This window comes from Anser anser (genome assembly GCF_964211835.1).
Source record: "Anser anser genome assembly, chromosome: 1".
Lineage (NCBI taxonomy): Eukaryota > Metazoa > Chordata > Aves > Anseriformes > Anatidae > Anser > Anser anser.
This window is the reverse complement of record NC_139720.1, coordinates 22,855,044-22,877,760: the sequence shown is the minus strand read 5'-3', so window position 1 is coordinate 22,877,760 and position 22,717 is coordinate 22,855,044. Positions and strand designations below refer to the sequence as shown.

Genomic DNA, 22,717 nt, shown 5'->3' with positions numbered 1-22,717 from the left:
TCTGAAATGAATAGCCATTAGACTAGACCATAAGTCGCTGTTTTATTTTTTTTCCCATTTTTATGAAATGCAAACATAAATTTTGTTGAATTATTCAAAAAATTATCAATATTATCTTCATCCGTGAATTATCTGTGAAATCAGGATAAATTATTTAACTCTGTTCTGTTCTTCCTTAATATTTTGTTTTGGGAAATAATAAACATCACCGTTATATAGCATTAATACAGTACATAACCATCATATCTTGTTCCTTTGACATGATTATTTAGTGTATAAATTACTGCACATACTTTCTACTTTGATATTCAAAAATCAATTTTCACAAATGATTGTAGTTTTTTTAAGTTGTGAATATTTTCCAGAAAATGAAATCTTTGGAAAATTTGTGAAAGGACACACAAAGCAGTTTTTCACATGATACAACAGTATTTGTTCAAAATGAAAATCAATATTTGAATTTCTGTAGATATGTATTTGCTTTACTCCATTTTGTGCACATTTTGAGAGTTGCACAGCAATTAGTCAACTTTAAACCCCTTTTTTTCTTTTTTAGTTTTCTTTGTAAATTACATTTTTTTCTTCCTGTGAAGCTAAATTATAGTTCTTTGGTTTTATGTTGATATATTTAGTTCTTTTGTTAATGCTCAGAAAAAAATAAGCACTAATAATTAATATAAAAAATTTATTATATTAAACAATGTTGAGAACACTTCATTGAAAATATTATCATCATTTTGATTTTTTTTTCCTGTGTCTTTATTGGGGAATAAATTTTACACTTGTTTTTAGTTTTCTTTTAAATATTTCGTCAACTAAGAAGCAATGCAAAAAGTTTTCAAACACTGAGACATGGAATTACTTATATTTGACAATACTGAAACTGATGCCAGGTTTCAAAGACATAAAACTGTGTGGTGCAGTGAACATGCTGGGAGGGATGCTGGAGGGGATGTCATCCAGAGGGACCTGGACAGTCTTCAGAGGTGTGTCTGTGTGAACCTCATGAGGTTCAACAAGGCCAAGAGCAAGGTTCTATATGTGGGCTGGTGCCATCCCAATCACAAATACAGGCTGGGCTGAGAATCATAGAATCATTAAGGTTGGAAAAGCCCTCTGAGATCATCTTGTCCAACCATCCCCGTACCACCAATGTCACCCACTTAACCATGTCCCTAAGCACCATGTCCAACCTTTCCTTAAACACCCCCAGGGACGGTGACTCCACCACCTCCCTGGGCAACCCGTTCCAATGCCTGACTGCTCTTTCTGAGAAGAAATGTCTCCTAAGCACAGCTTTCCAGCCACTCTGCCCCAAGCCTGCAGTGTTCCATGGGGTTGTTGTGACCAAAAGAGAAGGACGTGGGGGTATTAGTTGATGAGAAGCTCAATATGAGTCAGCAATGTGCACTTGCAGCCCAGAAAGCCTACCGTATCCTGGGCTGCATCAAAAGAAGTGTGGCCAACAGGGCAAGGGAGGTGATTCTCCCTCTCTACTCTACTCTTGTGAGACCCCACCCAGAGTACTGTGTTCAGCTCTGGGGCCCCCAACAAGAGAAGGACATGGACCTATTAAAGTATCTCGAGAGGAGGACCACAAGGATGATCAAAGGGCTGGAGCACCTATCCTATGAAGACAGGCTGAGGGAGGTGGGTTGTTCAGCCTGGAGAAGAGAAGGCTCCAGGGAGACCTCCAGGAAGTGGCCTTCCAATACATGAAGGGGGCCTACAGGAAAGCTGGAGAGAGACTCTTTACAGGGAGTGTATTGATAGGACAAGGGGTAATGGCTTTAAACTAAAAGAGGGAAGATTTAGATTAGATATAAGGAAAAAAATTCTTTACTATGAGGGTGTTGAGGCATTGGAACAGATGTCCCCTCCCTGGAAGTGTTCAAGGCCAGGTTAGATGGGGCTTTGAGCAACTTGATCTAGTGGTAGGTGTCCCTGCCCAAGGCAAGGGTGTTGGAACTAGTTGATCTTTAAGGTCCCTTCCAATACAAACCATTCTATGATTCTACGATGTGAGAAGAAATAAAAGGAAATAGGGCATACAGGCTGTTAAACCCTTTTGAATATAATATACATCATAAATCACCATTAAAACATTTTTTTTTTCTTTTGGATCCTAGTTGTTCTATGATTTAATTCCAATGAAATTTTGTTAGGTCAGACGCCTTCAGCAATTGTGATGACCTGTTTTAGTGTCAGCAAAGGCTGTGCAATTCCTGTAGCCATAGAGATTTTACAGTATTAGTTTTAACAGGAAAGGTTAACCACAAGGTTTTAACAAGTTTGTTATCTAACATTGTTTGCTATTATATACCATCAAATATTGAAGAGTTTTCTACCCAAGGCAACACTAACTGCTGACTTGGAATGGCACACAGGTGACTTAGTAAGAAAATAACATCGGTCAACATGAGTGACCTATACACTGGGAATTTAAAATTTGTGAGACAAATGTTTTTTGCTTCGGTAGGCATTTGGATTCACTGAAGGGCACAATATAGAGGCTAACAAGCAATAGATATGCGTTGTAAATAGCCACACTGAATGCTAGCATATTTTATACTGTTAGCTAGAAAAATATGGAGTTGCCTATTCCCTTTATTGAACATATCTGTGATATTTAGTGTATATTCAGCATTACTTGGGTTATTACATGCTTATTTTAAGAATTACTGTACACTTGTATATTAAGCAATCCAGATTCTTGCTTAATCCCTATCTGTGTTTTAATGATTTTTTTTTACCTTAAGTGTAATCTTCTGATGTGAGTAAAAGTTTGCATGCTACTTACATAGTCATTTCATAGTATTATGATTTTCATCTTTAACAGCGATAAATGCTAGTAAAGAGAATTAAACATTACCAGCAGTTTAATAGGGTCAACTGAAACTATGAAACTGGGAGTACGAGTTTATACCTGAAGGATGTCACACAGCAATCAACAACTTATTAAATTCTCAGCATTACATATTCACTATATTGACTGAACAATAGAATTTTGTTGAAGTGCTCACATTTTCTTCTACACATAGGCTTCTTGGCAAAACATTATATATATTATAGTTTTGAACTTCGATACATCTCATTTGAAATTGCAGTTTACAAGGAGAATACCACACGTTTTTATTACTGCTTTCCGTTTTTGTTTTCAGTTGAAGAAGTCCTTTAGTTTAGCCTTTGAGGCTCGATGTTATAGTGCCAGCTTTCATACACTTTTTAGTGTATGCTCAGAATAAGGAGCATTTTTCAAAGATTTTATGTATTTTGAGACTTTCCATTTTTTTTTGGAGCTAGAATTGTCTGTTCAAATAGATGAAAGTGGGAAGCCAACACAAGGAAGACTGAAAGAAGAGAAAACTGAAATGTTGAAAACTAAGCACAATTAATATTTTCACTTATTTTCCCTCTTTTCCCCTTCTTCTTAAGAGAAAGAATGCATAGCAAATGGCTCTCATGGTTTCCTAGTTGTGTGGCAAAGTTAATATAAACAGACTGTTTTTTATGTTTTGTTCCCAAAGTTGTGAGTTCATTGGTCTCACAGGAGAGCAATATGGCAGTGACTCTTAATGTCTGTAATGAAGAGTACAATGTCATTGAACTGCCTTGGGACATCCAAGGCTCAAAGGCTCAAATCTGCGAAATGGAATAAAGGCTCTATTTCTATTGTCTGAAGCACTCAGCACCTGCCAAAGAGTACTCAGCACCTTGCTGGATTATCCCTATGAAACAGAAGATTAAATAGGGTGAAAAAAGGCATTACTAATCCACAGCTCATCTAGCACATACACTGTCTGCAGCAGCAGGCACCAGCCAGCAGCTGTTAAATAGAGCATTTTTTCCTTTCTGGAAGAAGAAAATATAGATTATTTTTGATTCTGAGAAGTATCCACTGTGTTTCTTTGAAAGGGATTAGGACATTTTTAATGTAATTATTCTACCATTAGTAAACTTAGAACAAATGCAACAATATTACTTTTTCATTGCATATTTCTCAATGAGAAAAGAAGTGGGGTTTTGGTTTGGGTTGATTTGTGGGTTGTTTTTTTGTTTGTTTGTTTGTTTGTTTCATTATATAAACTGTCATTTGAAAGGTTTGGAGTAGAATAAGTCAGGTAACTACAGATTTCACTACCAGATGGAAAGAATCAGGTGGTTTCTTTTGGGGAATTCTGGATATCCAATAACACTTATTTTACTTAATAATCATTAAGTAAATTTATTTTACTTAATAACCATTAAGTAAAACAATGCAATATTCCACTCTGTCCATGGGATGCTGCTCTGCAGTTCTGATTTAGATGGTAGCTAATGGATGTGTCTACTTCTAGTACCTTTGCAGTCCCATACATTTTACAAGGAATATTCAGGTGATTAAAATTATATGTGGTATTAAGTAATGTGTAGGATCTAAGTTTAATCTTTATTTGCACTACATGAGTGGCTGCTGAGAGAAAACTTTGTTTTTATGTTATTCAAATAAATGCAAATTTTATTCTAGTGGTGGTTTGGATTGAGAACAACCCTGAGGAGAAGGATGTGGGGCTATTGGTTGATGAGAAGCTCAACATGAGTCAGCAATGTGCACTTGCAGCCCAGAAAGCCAATCGTATCCTGGGCTGCATCAAAAGAAGCGTGTGTGGGCAGGGCAAGGGAGGTGATTCTCCCTCTCTATTCTGCTCTTCTTTACTATGAGGGTGTTGAGGCATTGGAACAGGTAGCTCAGAGAAGTTGAGTATGTCCCCTCCCTGGAAATGTTCAATGCCAGGTTAGATGGGGCTTTGAGCAGCCTGGTCTAGTGGGAGGTGTCCCTGCCCAAGGCAAGGGTGTTGGAACTAGATGATCTTTAAGGTCCCTTCCAATACAAAACATTCTATGATTTTATGATTTTAACATACGGCTCAGCAAACCATTCATCTGTTTTAACATTTTGACTTTGTAGGTGATGTTGGGTATTCATGATAATTTCACCTTCTTACAGTATCTTTAGTATTTTCATTCTTAGCATAAGAAAGCACTAGCTGAAGTAGATTTACAGTGAGGTATACTTGGCCTCTAACAGGTGGAAGTTATTAAGCATAAACTATGTTTTTCTACTTTTATGGCCCACTGATCAGAATAATTGAGCTTCATGAGCATAAGGTTTCTGTGTTCTTGTCTTCTAAATTCAGGACTGTTCCAACTAGTAGAACATTCTTCTAGTAGACTGTTTTGGATCTCAGTAGTTATCAAAGTCTGCTTGTTGATTTTCAAATTTACTACTGATAGAGTGTCTAACCTAACTAATTGACAGTATAATAAGTAAAGCCATACATAGTTGGAAGGAAAATGGAAGGAAGCATTGTTTTAAAACAGAAATGCAGTAGCCCCTTACAAAGCAAAGTTTTGCTAGGCAACATGTTGGCGATGTGTTCTGAATGAAAGATTTGTGAAAGGATACAGCAATATCTTTTGGTTTCCTACCTATGGAAGGGTGCTTTTTTTTTTTTTTTTTTTCTGAAGAAGAACATGTTGGAGTATTAGAGTAATAAGAGAAGTGGAAATGCCTGGGATTAATGAAATTAATAAGAAGACAGTATAATGATTATTCTCGATATCTGGGGCAATTTGAAATGACCATTAAAATGCTTAGAATAACAGATGCTTAGACTTGAAAATGATCAATAACATGACTGTGAGACAGCTGGCTTCATTAATTGAAGAAATTAGCTAACTGGCTAGGAACTTTCATCTGGTTAGGTCAATTAAGAACAAATGGTTGAATAGAAGGGAAGTTGTGCTTCGTTGATTCAAATAAAAGACGTTTAGTAAAAGATTTAAGAAATCACAGATGGGTGTCTAATTAATAACAAAACGAACCAAACAAAAAAGTCTTGAGTAGTTAAATGGGAAAAAATGCCTGAGCAGGCGTAAGATATCAAGTGTATTGTGGACAGGTACCTGAGGACTTCAGTGAAAGGGTTTGGTTGATTGAAATCTATTGGAATAGACAGTAGCAGAAGTAAATGCCTATCTCACATACAGCCTTTGATGTAGTTAGTTCCTCTTCTACTCATTCAAGAAATAGGATTTGGTAACATGTCAAAGTGATCAGAGGCATGTTTAAAACCTCTGCTGTGATGAAAAAAAAAAAAAAAAAAGTAGTGATAGATACCACCAGCTTCTAACTGGAAAAAGCACAGCACACAAAACTTCATATAATGAATTTCCACTTCCTTGGAACACCACAGCTAAATAACTGCTTTTACTGTAAATTGCAAAGTGTTTTAATCAGCTAAACACAGACTCCCATCTCTGCTCTGAAGTGTCTTAGTTCAAGTCTTTTTATACTTCAGTTCCAATAAAATTCAAAGATCATGACCTTTGAGTGACCAAAGTGAAAGGGTGCACTGGAACAAAGATGAACACCCGTGACCTTGTCAAATGAAATGAGTTTCAGTGAAATCAAAAGCAGTGCAATCGACATTGAAGGTCTACTGAAATCAGCAGAAGAAGCTCTCTGAAGTCATTAGTCCTCTTCCTTGGCAGTAGAGGAGTCTAAGAAGATAAGAAAGGAAATGCCAAAAGGGACTGCTGCTGGCCAGAACCAAGCAATGAGTGATGCTGGATTTGCCTCTGGGACAGCAGATTTAAGAAAGGGGAAAAAAACTCCTGTGCAACATCAGCTGGAAGAGAGGAGTGAGAAAATGTGAGAAAAACAGCCTTGCAGACACCAAGGTCAATGCAGAAGGAGGGCAGGAGGTGCTCCAGGCGCCAGAGCAGAAGTTCCGCTGTGGCCTGTGGACGGGCCCCTGGTGGAGCAGGCTGTCCCCCTGCAGCCCATGGGTCCCACGGCGGAGCAGATCTCCACACTGCAGCCCATGGAGGAGCCCCCGGTGGAGCAGGTGGATGTGGCCTGGAGGAGGCTGCGGCCCATGGAGAGCCCCCGCAGGAGCAGGCCCTGGGCTGGAGCTGCAGCCCATGGAGAGGAGCCCACGCAGGAGCAGGAGGTCTGGGGGGAGCTGCCACCTGTGGGGGACCCGTGCTGGAGCAGTTTGCTCCTGGGGGATGGACCCCGTGGTACGGAGCCATGTGGGAGCAGTTCTTGAAGAGCTGCTGCCTGTGGGAAGCTCCCGCAGGCTCAGTTTGGGAAGGATGGCATCCCATGGGAGGGACCCCACGCAGAGCAGGGAAAGAGACTGATGATGAAAACAATGAAAGAGTAGAGGAGATGAAGTGTTAAGGACTAACCACAGCCACCAATTCCCATTCCCCTGCACTGCTCAGGGGGAGGATATAGAAAAGGGTGGACTGGGGGGGAAGGTGTTCTTAGTTTGATTTTAGTTTCTCACTGTTCTAGTCTGCTAGTGATAAGCAATAAATTATATTAATCTTCCTATGTTGAGTCTGTTTTGTTCGTGATTTAATTGATGAGTAATCTCCCTGTCCTTATTTCAACCCTTGAGCACTTTTCATCATATTTTCTTCCCTTTTCCTTTGAGGATGGGAGTGAGAAAGCAGTTGTGTTAGAGTTCAGCTGCCTAGCAGGGTAAAACTACCACAAGTGTCAGAGTACAAGATGTCAATATTAATGCCAGTTCAGCACAAGGCAGCGTGCTGAGCATTAAGGCTGTAAGCAAACAACTAGGCCTAGAGGTTATGCTAATTGAGCAGAATATGAGAAACTACTGTACAGAACCAAGGAACTTGCTGGGTATGACAAGTAACTGTGTGTGATCAGATGTGCATTGCTACTGGGAAAATGTGCTCAGTCTTTCTTCTGTGATCTAGAGGACCAGGTGGGAGGAATCCCTTGAATGCTTCTGTCCATCAGATTGGTGCTATCCTGTCACCGGACTACACTGAAAAGAGCTTGACTCCACCTTCTTTCCAGCCTTCCTTCAGGCCTTTGTGTACATTGATAAGATCTCCCCAGAACTTTCTCTTCTCCAGGCTGAGCAGTCCCAGCTGTCTCAGCCTTTACTCATAGGACAGATACTCCTGTCATTTAATCTTGGTGACCCTTTGCTGGACTCTCTCCAGCAGCACTACGTCTCATGTACTGGGGATGTACACCATTAATTACAGGCCTCCAACAAGATTTTGTGCCACTGATCACCACCTTCTAGTCCAGGCTGTTCAACTTGTTTTCAATTCATCTCACAGTCCACTCATCCAGTCTGTACATCACCAACGTCTCTGAGGATGTAACTGAAGACGGTGTCAAAAACCTCACTGAAGCCAACCAAGGTAAAAAATATTCATTGCTCTCCTTTCATTTACCTAGCCAGTAACAGCTAGCAGTAGTAATATTGAACAGCAGTAGGGTTTCTGCTCTTGTAATGGATTTACATGGCAAGGTTTTTGTTGCCAGGGAGTGGGGAGGTGGGTGTTGCAGTGTTGGCCCCTGTAAGAAGAAGCCAGGGGCTGCCTCCTTGTCAGAGGTAGCCATTTCCAGCTGGCTCCAAAACAGATGGCACACAGGGCAAAGCTGAGCCCATCAGCAATGGTGGTGGCTCTTCTGTGATAACGTAATTAAGAAAGTGTAAAAAACACTGCAGAGTAGCTGGGAAAGAGAGGAGTGAGAAAAAATGTGAGAGAAAACAATACTACAGATACCAAGGTCAGTGAAGAAGGAGGGGGAGGAGGTACTCAAGGTGTTGGAGCAGAGTTCCCTTACAACCTGTGGAGAGGCCCATGGTGAAACAGGTTTCCCCCTGCAGCCCCATGGAGGATCATGCTGAAGAAGATATCCACACTGCAGTCCATGAAGGACCCCATACAGCTGGATATGGCCTGAAGGAAGTTGCAGACTGTAGAGAGTCATTGCAGCAGCAGGCTGCTGGCCACAACTGCAGCTCATGGAGAAGAGCCCACACAGGAGCAGGTTTTCTGGCAGGAACTGCAACCTGTTGAGGACCTACACTGGAGCAGTCTGTTCCTGGTAGGACTGTAGCCCACGTAAAGGTCCCATGCAGTTCTTGAAGAACTGCACCCCATCAGAAGGACCCACGTTGGAACAGGTCATGAAGTACTGTATCCTGTGGGAGTGACACCAGAGTGGATCAGGGGAAGAGCGTGAGGAGGAAGGAGCAGAAGAGACAAAGCATTGTGGACTGAAGGCAGTCCCAGTCCTCATCTCCCCTGTATTACTCAGGAGAGGAGGAAGTAGAAGTAAGGAGTGAAACCACCACAGCTTCTCTGCCACCAGAGTATTTATTCATGGCATATAATATTTTACTTATTGTTAGTAATTGATCTGAAGTGTGATCAGATGAGGATTTGCCACTACACTTGAGAATCATAAATGAAGTGAAAAGAAAAAAAATAAATTATTAAACAAACATTAGTTTATATTATTCAGTGATTCATGGGAGAATTTTGCTGCTCACACTTATGATTTAATAATGTTATTCCCGTTCTTTACCATTCTTTATTTTGTTGCAGTGAGACCAAGGATTCTGATCATAATTGCATTGTGCCAGACGTTATATGTAAATGCTGTATTTCTTGTATTCTTAGCTGCTGACAAGATCCAAATTCATTCTTAGGCAAGATAGCTGTAGAAATTATCCAAGTAGATTTGAATTTGAAGAGGAAGATAGCTAGGTTCTAGTTACAGTGCAAAGAAATACACGGAAAACAAGAATTGCGGGAGCTATGATTTTGAGCCTAATAACTAGAATAATATTCAGGTAAGAGAGACTAGAAGAGAGAAGATACTTGTGTGTAAGCGTAGAAAGCAGAAAAATGTTTTATGTTGTTGTGTACTCACTATCCCACAAAGAAAAGTTCAGAGCAGTACTAGTAAACATATTGTAACACAAAGACAATTAATATCCATTGGCTAAATCTACTGTGATGTACCTTTAAGGAAAAAGTGAGAGCTTGAATAATTCTCAGCAGATGCTAAATGAAGTCTGTCTATCAGAAATAGCAAAGATAGGGCAAATGCAAGACTGCAGTTATTCCTAATATGAATGGCTTGCACATTTACCACTCTAGTGCTTAATTCCCTACCACTGCACCTTTGATATCTTGGAAACTTTAGTAACATAACGATCACTTAGCAGTTAGGTAACATAAAGAAGATTAATTATTAACAATAAATTCCTGCAGTTTGGCAAATGTTAAACATCAATAAAGAAAAGGGTTGGAAATATTTATGTAGCTCTCTATTGCCCTTGTGAGTAGATAGTGCCTGTGAGCTATGAAATTATTTTCCATACATTGATTAAATATGCATTCTATAACTCATAAAATGTAAAAAGTGCCAGAAATTAACTTACTGTATTTTCTGTAAACAAATGACTAAAAACCAGAAATGGTTTAGAATGGTAATGCGCATAATTCTCAGTTTTTATCTTGTTATTTGAGACTGCATAAGGAAAACAAAAGCAAATATTTAATACTTCTCCTACCTGAGAAATAATTATACTAATTAACTGCACAGTTATAATATGTTCTTCCGATGGCTGTATAACTAGCTTCCATTCATAATAATTCTCCATGTAATTATCCTTATTTTAACAATATTTAACACATATTTATAACACCATTCTAAACATTTATCTCTTAAGGCCACACCGGTGTAATGAAGGTGAAGTCCTTTTAGTTTTGCCACAATGCCAACACTTGACTTTAGACTTTACAAAAAGCCTTTGTATTTGATTAACACTAAAGAAGATATATGAAACCTGTAAAGTGCTGCTAAATATTATATTAGTTAACACAACTGACAAGTCCAAATGATAGCAAATGTGGGGTCTGATTCAGAATTTTTGTACTGTTCTGCAACTTAATTTTGATAATCATTTTTAGATGTAGTCCTGTTGTAGTATTCAGTTCAAATAGGTCTCCATGCGAGAATTGCATTTAGCAATTCCATTCGTAAAAAATCATGCAAATGACAGGGAACGCCAGAAACATTTTATAATTTTTTTAAGAGAAATTCTGCTTTTGTACCTCTCAAGCAAAACAGTAAGCCTTATGACTCACTGATAAAACTCTTTAGGTTTTACTGATAATATTCAGTATTCTTCAGACATATCTCCTAGAAGAGGTTGGGTGGGAAATCATCTTGAGGAGCATAGGAATGAGTAGGGTAACTCGTCCCCACATATCTGCAAAGAAAGGACAATAAGAGGGAAACAAGTTTCTTCAAACAACTTTCTACAAGGGAAACTTTTTCTTTTCTTTTTGAATGCAAATGGAACAAAGGAAGAACTTTACTGCAGCAGGATCGTTGTGACACCGTGCCTTTGGCAACTATTTCTAGAACAATATATTATTCACGCTTGCCCTTCCTTGTTCCTGTGATAAGTACAACATCATAGTGAAGCCTTTTCAAAATATTCTAACAGAAGGAGAAGGAATTAAATGGAAAGTCTACACTCAGAAAGAGGAAATCTGCATTTCTTAAACTAACCAGAAATTAGTTTTTCCATTCTCTTCAGAGGAGCTAGAATTTCACTGCACAGACTGTATAGTTATAGAGCCTAAAAGCACCACCTGTGTAACACGGAATTTCATCATACAGAGTGAATTCTACAGAAGTCAAAAGATCCTGCAAATAGGAAAAGAGAATTTATAAGTCTTGAACACCACACATATGTATATATATAAAGGTATTTTATAAACAAATATATATTATTGTCAAGGAGATTTATTTTTCATTTTCTACACATCTAGATATTTCTATTTTCTGTTTTTCATCTCTTCCATTTACCATCCAAAAATAATTTAGATTTTCATACTTAATTTCCAGATTATTTTCCTGATGTTTGAACCGGCACAGCCAAAATAATTTTGCTACTGAATTTAATTCATCACCATCTTCTTTAATGGATCCTCTATGCTGTTTCTGTTTCCATTTTTTAACCCAGGAGACTGGTTGAAAATGTGGAATAACTTTTTTTTTTTTTTTCCCCTAGCCATGCAACTTTTTTTTTTTCATCACAGCCACAGCTAGGATCTGTTCTGGCTCTTCTAATTCTATTTCAGATGATTTTTTTATATTTAAATATTAAGAAAATTATTACTTTCAATTTCATCTGTAGTACTATTAATATGTCAATGTTTTTATTTATCCTCAGACCACAGTTAATAACACAGTGAAAAGTAGTTCATTTTTTAATGTAGAGTATTAACTACAATCATTCTAAGTTTTGCATGTACAAGCCTAATTCTAAATTGTGATACATTGTAAAACTGTATATTGCTGTTGCTCATGCGAAGGATGAAGAACTTATAGTGGAAAGCATATAGTGATAGTCATGTTCCTATATGAGACTAAGCATCAAAAATTGGGATATTTATAAACCTGAATTAATTTTGAAAAGAAAAAAAAAATATATATATATATATAGCTAAATTATGCCATTTTGGTACACATATTGGTCTACCAAATATAATGAACTTAGCAGAAGTCTTTTCTGTTTGTTTTTTTCACGTTATGAATAAACATTGCACAATCCAGTTTCTAAATATTAGTGAAGATCTATTGATCCCACACCATAATGAGAAATAAAAATTCTCTTTTTGAGGCTCAGATATGTTGATGTAGCAGAAGATCTGGTGGAGGTTGCACAGGACTCACGCCAAAGATGTCTTTGGAATCAGATTGGGAACAATCTCACACAACGTGTCCTGCTTGCATTTTCTGACTTAAAGTCAGGAACTTGAAATTCTCACAGAAATCAAGAAGTATAAGATTGTTGCAAGATAAGTCTTCTCATCCTTGCTGTTATTTTTAGCTTGATTGCATCTGCAGTTTTCATGCCTCTTCATTCAAGGTTTGATGTCTGCTAGTGCATACTGACACCAAGCCGATCAAACTTTTCTTGATTAATACTGTATTTTTGAGTCAACAGACATTATGTGCAAATGCAAGTAATATTTGTCACTTAATTTTAATCCTGCACTTTCTTGTCAAAACAGAAAAGTTTCTGCGGCACTACATTCTTCTTGGACCTTCTGGACTATATAAATTATATGTCTTACCTGTTCAGAACGATGCTCATTGGTAATTCCATTTGTTATTTCAATAGGTGTAATCTTCAATAAAAATATGTTTTTCATATTTAAATAGAAATATTTTCCTCCTCTGAGGTTTTCTCTCCAGTTTTGAGGTAATAATAGCAGTGGGGAATCTAATTTTAATTTCAGCAATCATTTTGGAAAACTTACAGAGGTAGAAAATTTATACAAAAAATCTGACAAATCATAAAAATAATACATATCTACTTCCAGGTTTTCTGGAAGACACAGCAACAGAAACTATCTTGGATTTTACACCCCAAATTTTAAAGACCCCTGTTTCATCTCTCACTGTCAACACATTGTCCTAGTAAACAGCAAGTGAAGGCCTGCAGAAGCTCCCAAAGGCATGCCTACACTGACCAGTTTTGCAGTGTTACAATAAAAGAACCAACACAAAGCCTTCTGTCCTCTGTCTGTCTCATTGGTGATTTAGTCCTTAAACGTCAGAATTACTTAATTAATGTTCTCTAAGCAGGAAATTTTAAATATAATAATAGCATCAGATTCACTTAGGATAACATTCTTGATTAAGCGAGGTACTGGGAAATACACCTTGAGGAGGTATCTTGGGATTGTTTTTTCAAAGGTGTCTCTATCTGCATGAAACTATTTGGCATGAATTTCAGTATTTGTGAAAGGATTAATAACATTATCTGAAAGAGCCAATAGGGAGGTGTTTTTAATTAACTCTGAAGCTATTAAAAATAATGTGTTTTTTTTTTTTTTTAGTTGCTGTGTGTCTTTATAGGAATAATAATGGATATTTCAGTTGGGATTGGCATATGAATTGAAACAGGATCTAGGTGGGAACACAGAGAAGGAAAGATGCAGACCAAATGATTCTATTCATCACCGCCATGACAGAAAACACTGAGGGTTTGTGTAGGGGTTTTTCATTGCTCCTGACGTATATCTGGATATTAGTTGCTCTTGGTAGTGACTGAAACAACGCATGTATCGGCACTAATATATGTGACTACATAACACGTTGATGCATAGCCTGTTCCTGCATTCTTTCTTTCTGGAGTTGTCCCTTGAAAATCAGTGCATATTTTGTCCAAGTAAGTAAAGCAGAACTGATCTCTTAAATCCTGCAGTCAATTTTTGTTCTTCAGTCTTATGACATGAAAAAGACCTACTTTGAATGTCCACTGCTGTATTTAAAATAAAATCAAATAGTTGTTTTTTTTTTTTTTTTTTTTTTTTTTGATAAAACAGCCAGCAGAATTGAAACTAACAGCTTCACAGAATAATATGAAGTTTCACATTTAAATGTGATTCAGGTAATAGAACGTTAACATATTCATTAACATTAAAAGAGCAACTTGCTAAAAAGATATTCAATAAAATATCTTCAGAAGTTATACACAGCTTCTTCAAGCTTTATATGCTCACAATTTTTTACATGTCCAAAGCTTTCAGGCTTTCCTCAAAGAAATAGCCACTGTTAAAGATCTTCTGGTGGGTTTTCTGTCTCTTTCAACTTTGTTCCTGGGATATATAAAAGACTTTACTCCACCAATAGATATTGGTATCCTATTGTTATATTTTCATATGCAGGAAGAAGCCAAAAACATGCAAACATGTCTAGAACTTACTGCACGCTGGACGCTACAGGCTACTTAGACCAGGATGTACTACTTAGCACAATGACCAGGATGACGATGGGATGAGAAATGTGATAGATTCAATCTTTCTGTTATACCACCATAATATGCAGTAGGCAGCCTGGCTTTTCCTGTTTTCCAAATTTTTGAGTTGAAGGCAGTGATTTTTTTGCTTCTTAATTGTGGGTTATAGCGCCATGTGCCAAATAGAAGAGTTCAATTAAGAATAATGCATTCATTATCAACCTATATCTAATCAACATCATGTAGAATAACTGGAATAACTGCATGGTTATTTTGGGACTCTACCAATAAAGATTTAGAGAATGAAAATATAATTGATTGATATCCAGCATGGCTTCATGGAAAGTAAGTCTTATCAACTCAGACCATTGTGCTGTTTTGTTGTTTGTTTGTTTGTTTGTTTGTTGTTTTCATTGTGTTTTATTTTTTCTTGTGTTGTTGCTTGTTTTGTTTTTGTAGTTTTGTTGACAGAATTACGTATTGATAAAAGTAATTCATTTGCTTTTCTCCATTTTCTCCAAGGCATTTTAATTCTACATAATATTTTGATTAATAAGATTGCATTAGGGAATTTATCAGTTACACATCACAGTTATTGAAAATGGTCTCATTGACATATCTCAAACTATAATTGTTACTGAGGAGGTGATAATGAATGGAGAAATTTCTGCTGAGGTTCCCTTAGGGAATGATTTTTGGTTCTTCACTTTTTAGTGTTTATTGATATGGTCTCAATAAATATAGAACATGTTTGTTGAAATAGTTTGAAGATCACATTCTAATAACAGGATAACAAATACTGAGAAGGACAAGTTGCTAATGCATTGGCATCACTGAGAGTTGTAGTGATAGCTGGAAAGTAGAAATGTAATAGTGGCATATTATAAGTCTTACCCACCTAAAATCATAACTCTGTTTTTGGTGTAGACTGGCATTGCGTCTCACTTAAGTGGGTGGAATGGCATTCTGCTATTTAAAACTATATTTATGCATTATTATTTTTTTTTAATAAAGAGAAGACTAACTCTGAATTAAAATATTTTTCCAGTATGTGGGATTGGAATTGTTTTTTCTGTTCCTAGTAGTCTCGTCTATGATTTGTACCTGCAAATAGGTAAGTATCCTTTGTGGTTTTCTACATGGGACCCAGGGAGAATATAATCACCTGTGTTATCAGTGAACTTGTAACACTCACTGCTCTGTATCTGGAAAATGATTATAATAACATCTTATGTTTCATGGCTTCAGCTAGTTTCTTGCAAACTCAGGTTTTCCTTCATGTTTTGTTCTTTCGTTACTGTGGAATTGACTTGAAATAATCAGCTTTTCTTTACTTCTTTCCTTTCTTCTCTATTCAAAACATTAACAGATTTGAGACCAAATAGACTACCCTAAAGTTCTCAGAGATGCTAGATAACCTTGTCTCAAGCACTTTGTTCCCTTAGCTGATGCTGCATGTTAAGATCACATTGAGATTTCAATGTGGAATTGAAAACAATTTCTTCCTAAATTCAAATTGGCAGAGGAATCACCTTTTCACTGCCAAGGACTTGGGTCATTTCCTTGGATTATTTGTCTGTATCTTATTCCAAATGGTGATTTCACGATCTCTGCTTTTCTCTGTCTGTGGTGCAATCTAAAACCTGAGTCTTGACATACTTTAATCGAGGTAAAATCTTCATCATTTAATATACAAGGAACTATGATTAAAATATCCAGGTGTCCTGCATTTTAAATCAGTGAAACAGTCAAATTTCTTTCAATTCTTAGAGCCTAGACCTTGTAAATCACGAGTCTAATGTTTAACAGAAGAAATTATATTGTTCCAAAGCATGACCTTTAAAATATGGAAGGACCATTAGGAAACAGTCCATCCTAAACCGATTTTAAATATATGACTAGAGATTCAGTTCTCTAGAGTATCTAAGTTCCCTATGCAATTATTGGAGAGGGAATTGCCATTTTTCCCTGGGATACCTAAACCAGAACCTCTGAATAGGTTATGAAATCTGATTTCTACTCCCACCCATGCAATGAGGTTGGCTTATTAGTAAATCATGAAACTACTGTGAACCTTACCTAAGTGATATTCAAGCAGGCAATGGTATTTATTATGATTAATAAAAGCTTTACAGATACAGAAGATACCACGTTGTCACCATCTACAGATCAGTAAGTAATCACAATAACAGAACTAAACAAGAAAATCCAAATTAAAGATTATTTGAAAATATATGGAAGTAGCTCTTCAAATGAATTCGGTATGCTGCATAAAAATGAATTTAAAATTAATGGCACACGTAGTAAAGAATCATAAACCTACAATAGAGAAAGTGAAGATGTAGCTCCCTGAGGGGGAGCTACAGGCCACAGACCATATCAGCTCCAGGGAACATGACAGTTACTCTAAGCAAGAATATCAGTCAATGTGCGTGTCTGAACAAGCCCTTTGGGTTAAAGGTGAAATCAAAGATTTCTGATTGTAAGGTTTCCTATATATTTGGTTTCTGTGTAAAAAGTGGAAACCCACTTATTACTTTTTTTTCTTTTCTTTTTTTTTTCTTTTTCTGAGCATGACCCTCATGAGTCACCTAGCTGCCAGTACTGCAAATCATTTATTGATTTGTTGTATCTAAATTTATTCTTTTCTTCTCTTTCACCTATACTAGAAAGATCCAAGACACATCAAGTATTATTTTGAAAAACACTGTGAAGGCACCTGAAAATATTATTGCACATCAAGTATGTTCATTACAGCATTAATAAATTAAGTGAAGGCAGCATTGAGAAGAAATTATATTTACCTGAAGAAAATAGGTCTCATAAACAGAAAAATCTCTCAATAAATACGATAAACAAAACTCTATATCCTATTCTGAATGTCTAGTTTCCCAGTGGAAATACTACTTCATGTTTCATTTTTTATTTTCTGAGGCACGATCATTGATGCAATGTATGTATGAGCAATATTAGATATTGCATCTTATCATAGGTGTCATTGCAATAAATCACATGTATCACATTATTTAGGTAATTTCCTATAAGTATACTCACCTCCAAAGAGTATTAAAACCATTTATGGTATTTCTTCTTTATATATCTGAGTTTTCATATATAATTGAATATGTAACAATTGTTACAAAGATGTGCCAGAAATTCCCCAAACCAATGCTTCTATATGACAAAAAAAAAAAAAAAAAAAAAAAAATTGCAGAGAAGATCCACAGTGTAACACTTTAATTCCAAGGCATAATGTTCCTTCCACTAGGCACAGTATTTTGCATTTGCATTACCTTTTCTAGAAAACAATAAAACAAAGTAGTTTATATAAATGTATTTTAAAAGTCTCTCTATCTGTCTTCCTATTCCACAAACAGAAGAAATCTATCATTACATTCCATTATGTAGTAACTGCAAGCTATTGTTAGCATTTTAATAAAGTTCACAATTGGGTATCATAATACAGAGCTATTCTTTTAATATCTCAAATGAAATCATCATTCTTATTTCTGTGATAGACTGAGCCTCATATTGTATGGCTCAAGCAAAATAAATAAATAAATGAATCCTGCTCTAAGACTGTTTAAATGGCTTATTGGCATATCACTGCTTTTATTGATCTTGATACAGTAGACCAGACACCTATAAATTGACATTCTTCTTCTTTGGTTTATCAAAATTCCAATGCTATAATATTCAAGCAATCTAAAATAATGCATCAAATAGCCAAGTTTTTTGTTTTTCATAAAGCCAGATCTAGTTAAATGCTTTGTGTCCTGAGATTGAACATATCCATCACTACTGTCCATATATGTTTACTTTAAAAATGAAAGAATAAAATATTCAATGGTGTAAGTTATTTTTTCCATCCTCTTTTTTCGTCTGAATATGTACTCTTAAATACCACTTTCTGTATCTTGAACATAAATAACTCATTTGGTTGGCCTATATTTTCTGCCTTTAAAAAATTAAGTTAGTTGCAGGTGCCGATTGTCAACTTCATCAAATTTCTCATATGTATAATTATAAAGATATTTTGCTGAACACGTCACTTGTGCTGGTATCCTTAGTATTTTTTGTTTGTTTGTTTGTTTTGATATAGAAGCATAGAATATCCTTAGTTGGAAGGGACCCACAAGGACCATTGAGTACAACTCCTGGCTGCACACAGGACCACCCAAAAATCAGACCATGTGTCTGAGAGCATTGTCCAAACACTTCTTGAGTTCCAGCAAGCTCAGTGCTGTGACCACTGCCCTGGGGAGCCTGTTCCAGTGCCCGAACACCCTCTCGGTGAAGAACCTTTTCCTAACAACCGGCCTGAACCTCCCCTATTGCAGCTACTTGCCATTCCCTCAGGTCCTGTCACTGTCACTGGAGAGAAGACATCAGTGCCTGCCCCTGTGCTCCCCTCATGAGGAAGCTATAGGCTGCAATGGGCTGTAGGCTGCCTCCCCTCATCTACTCCTCGTATGTCTTCCCATCTAGACCCTTTGTTGCCCTATAGTTACAGAGACTGTCCAGTGTAGCCAGGACTGTCAAATTTATGATCAGGGATTTATACTTAGATGTAATTTTGGAGTCAAAGAACTTTACATAACTATGTTTATGCAGATGACACAAACTAATCAGTATGTATCAATATTTCTCTTCTTTTATGTCAGTATTAAAGGTATTTCAAAGACATTTGTGTTTCTCTACCAGCATGTATTCCCTGAAAATCAATAAAGAATCCAAAAGCCAAAAGCTTGCTGCAAATTTCATGAAGGGATGCTTTAAACCACTGTCTTGTAATATCTCCATGTCTTTTTTATAGATTTAAAATTAATAGTCTCATGAATGCAAATCATGTCAAAAATGTAAGGACAGAAACAGAGAGGAGTTTGTCGAAGTACCCAGTACACACAACCTTATTAAAACTCAAAAAGAAATTATCATGCCATGTAAGAGGATGATCTGCTGCTTAAAGTGTGTCTGTGGAACTATGGCTTTGCAACACATTTTGGGTCTATTTCACTCCCCACTATTCTTAAAGAAAGACAATAGTTTGTCTTTTATTGAAGGTATATCTCTAGTTACAAAAGAACTGCAAGGACAGTATTTGGTTCAGTACAGATGAATAAACATCAGCAGCATAATATTTAAAAATATATATCAAGAAATAAAAAGGTTATTTCTTCTTAGAATTACTAGATTGAGCATTTTATTATTTACCATCTAAACTGTCATCCCTTTTTCTTTTCCATGAGTACTTAGGAGGTCTGTAATCACAGCATCATGGAAAGTGTTATTGCTGTGCTGTTTCAAAACTTGTGATTATCTTCTGGCAAAGATAGTGTTGTGTTTATCCATACTATATTTTGCTGGTTCATACATAAATAAAATAAAATAAAATAAAATAAAATAAAATAAAATAAAATAAAATAAAATAAAATAAAATAAAATTCAAAGTGTTCAACAGAACATTTTCTTTTCAGTTTAAAATAAACACACTTTAGTCCTTCATTATACTATATGGAATACATTTGATTTCTGGCAGAGAAAATAACATGTTTCAGTAAATGTTTCAGGCAAGACCAATATGGAAATTGCACCGATTTAACATTTTAAAATTCAGTAGGAGCTGCAGACTTTCCATACTCAGGACTTCCTGTGATTAGAAATGGCTGAGGACACATGGATTGAATGCAGAGATTTAGGAACAGTCTTTTTGTTCTGTGTTTGTGAAACAGCACAGTGACTAGTATCACTGCTTGCTTATAGGTAACAAGTACATTTTAGTGGTGTTTCTTGAGATTTGTTTGTGTTGTAGAGGATAACAATACTGAGTATTTCTATGTATGCTACCTACCGCTAATTATTTAGCATACATATTACAACTTTATGATGGGATCACGCAGGCAATGGTGTGCTCACTTTTACAAGTTGTAAAGTGGGGAAACAATTTCTGAAACATCAAAAAACACTCATCATTTAAACTGGGATAAAAAGAAGCGCTGTGTTTGAAGTGATGAGAAATTTCCATGAAAATGAGATGTTAATGGATTTCATTAACAGTAATATATTAAACAAACAACAACAAGAGGCTTATCTGAAGCTGTGCAAGGAAGCTGGAGGAAAAGGAAGAAATCCTGTTTTATTTTTCCAGCTCTCTAGATATTTCAATCACCAGTTAGCAAACCACAATTTAAAATTAGAAAGAACTAGTATAGTTTTTTGATCAGTCTTAGCAATAAACATGTAATAGACTAGGGAAACTATCAGACTAGGGAAACATGCAAAATCACCATTGTATTTGTTTGTGCCTCATATACTGCAGAAGAAATTGTATTGATTCTCACTCTTCAAAAGTGTTCATGGCAGCTTTGTTCTTGTCATAGGTAACACACTACTGTGCAATTGATGATCAGGCTTTAGTAGTGTTTAGAAGTCCAGCTCCCATATTTCCTGAAGAAACCCAAAATTTGTATTTAGAAAGGAAATGAGACAGGTAATACCAGAGAAAAATCCATAGCCTTCAGCTACATCCTTTATACAGTCTAGGGGAAGAATCAGCTACCTCAGAAAAGAATCAGCTACCTCACATCCAGCAAAGTCAGCACAGTGTGCAAGGACTGTTTTGAGTTAGGCAATGGAAAATACTGTGTGGGAATGTGTTTTACTAACGTGGTCCAGCTAAAGACCTTTTCCTCCCCATCTGCATTGCTAGGTGTTCAGAATTATACCACTTTCTGTTGAATCTATTTGGAAGGAGAAGCTGGGGTCCCACAAGAGTGATGCAAGCTTGCCTTCTTGGCTGATGAGACTGCATGAGTCCTGCCCTTCTCAAGGCATCTCTGGCTGTAAGGAGCTCTGTACTTCACTCAACACTTCTCAGACCTCCTGTGAATGATGCAGCCTAAGTTCTTTCTGACAAAAAAGGAGGCCGTTTCCTTCAAATCGGGGTCAACTGATATTAGCCAAGAGTTCAGCAGTTATGAGGTTTAGAGTCAGTAGTATACCTGCATCCAAATCCATTCTGTTCCTGACAGGAATTAAACTCATATCTTCAACTCACTAAAGTCAGTCTGAGACCATTAATCTATATTATATTTTAAAAACAAACAAAAGAGTTGCTCATCTTTGCTTGGAATATTAGCTGATTACCTGAAAGCAGAGGCAGTGAAAACAAGCACAATGACAATTAATTCTCTGATCCAATGGTAAGAGCATTTACCCAGTGGTAAGTGGAAGATAAGCTAAGTTCTATTCCCCACTCCTAAGGACCACTTGTACTTTTTGTAACCCCTGCTTCCATTTTTATTTAATAAAAATACATTAACTTTTTATACAAACAATCATAATACATACACACTACTTAAATTTGTAATCCTCTTTGTTGCCTTACCAAGACTAAGGAGTGAGCTCAAGCTGACCCAAGGTCATGAAAAAAAATGTAATTTTAACAAAGAAAGTGCTGGTTAATTTTTTGACTGTAGGTAAGCATGTAAAGATTTGAGTATCAATTAGAAACTACATTCAGTGGAAGAATTATATTTTAAATCACAAACCATTTATTGTCTCTCTTGCAGTATTTTTGTGCCACATATGCACATAGACTAAGCAGATGTAATGGGACTATTACATCTGTAACTGTTGAGTTAGTACAGTGAGGTATTTTTTGTTTGCTTATATGTGTTTTTTTTATTATTTTTATTTATTATTATTTTAAGTACCCATATCTGTTGTATGTAGTTCCCTCACCACTGTCAGAATGGCAAGAGGTGCAGTACTCCCAAAATGCAATTGAGCAGTCTCTCACTCTTATATCTACTGTTAGCTGGAAATCCAACAAAATAACTATTCCAAACCAAAGTTCTCCATGCTTTTATTGAAATAATCACAGAATCACAGAATCACAGGGGTTGGAAGGGACCTCGAAAGATCATCGGGTCCAACTCCCCTGCCAAAGCAGGTTCCCTAGAGCAGGTTGCCCAGGTAGGCGTCCAGACGTGCCTTGAATATCTCCAGAGAAGGAGACTCCACAACCTCCCTGGGCAGCCTGTTCCAGTGCTCCGTCA

At 36.7% G+C, this 22,717-nt stretch overlaps 1 long non-coding RNA gene across 1 annotated transcript in view; it reads left to right on the top strand.

The window, feature by feature from the left end:
• LOC310892152 overlaps positions 1–9,378 on the top strand; it is a 72,928-nt gene extending 63,550 nt beyond the window's left edge. The window contains exons 5-6 of the long non-coding RNA XR_014577909.1: positions 8,152–8,235; positions 8,709–9,378. This is a non-coding gene — a long non-coding RNA (uncharacterized lncRNA). The remainder of the gene's footprint in view (positions 1–8,151; positions 8,236–8,708) is intronic.
• The last annotated feature ends 13,339 nt before the right edge of the window (positions 9,379–22,717 follow it).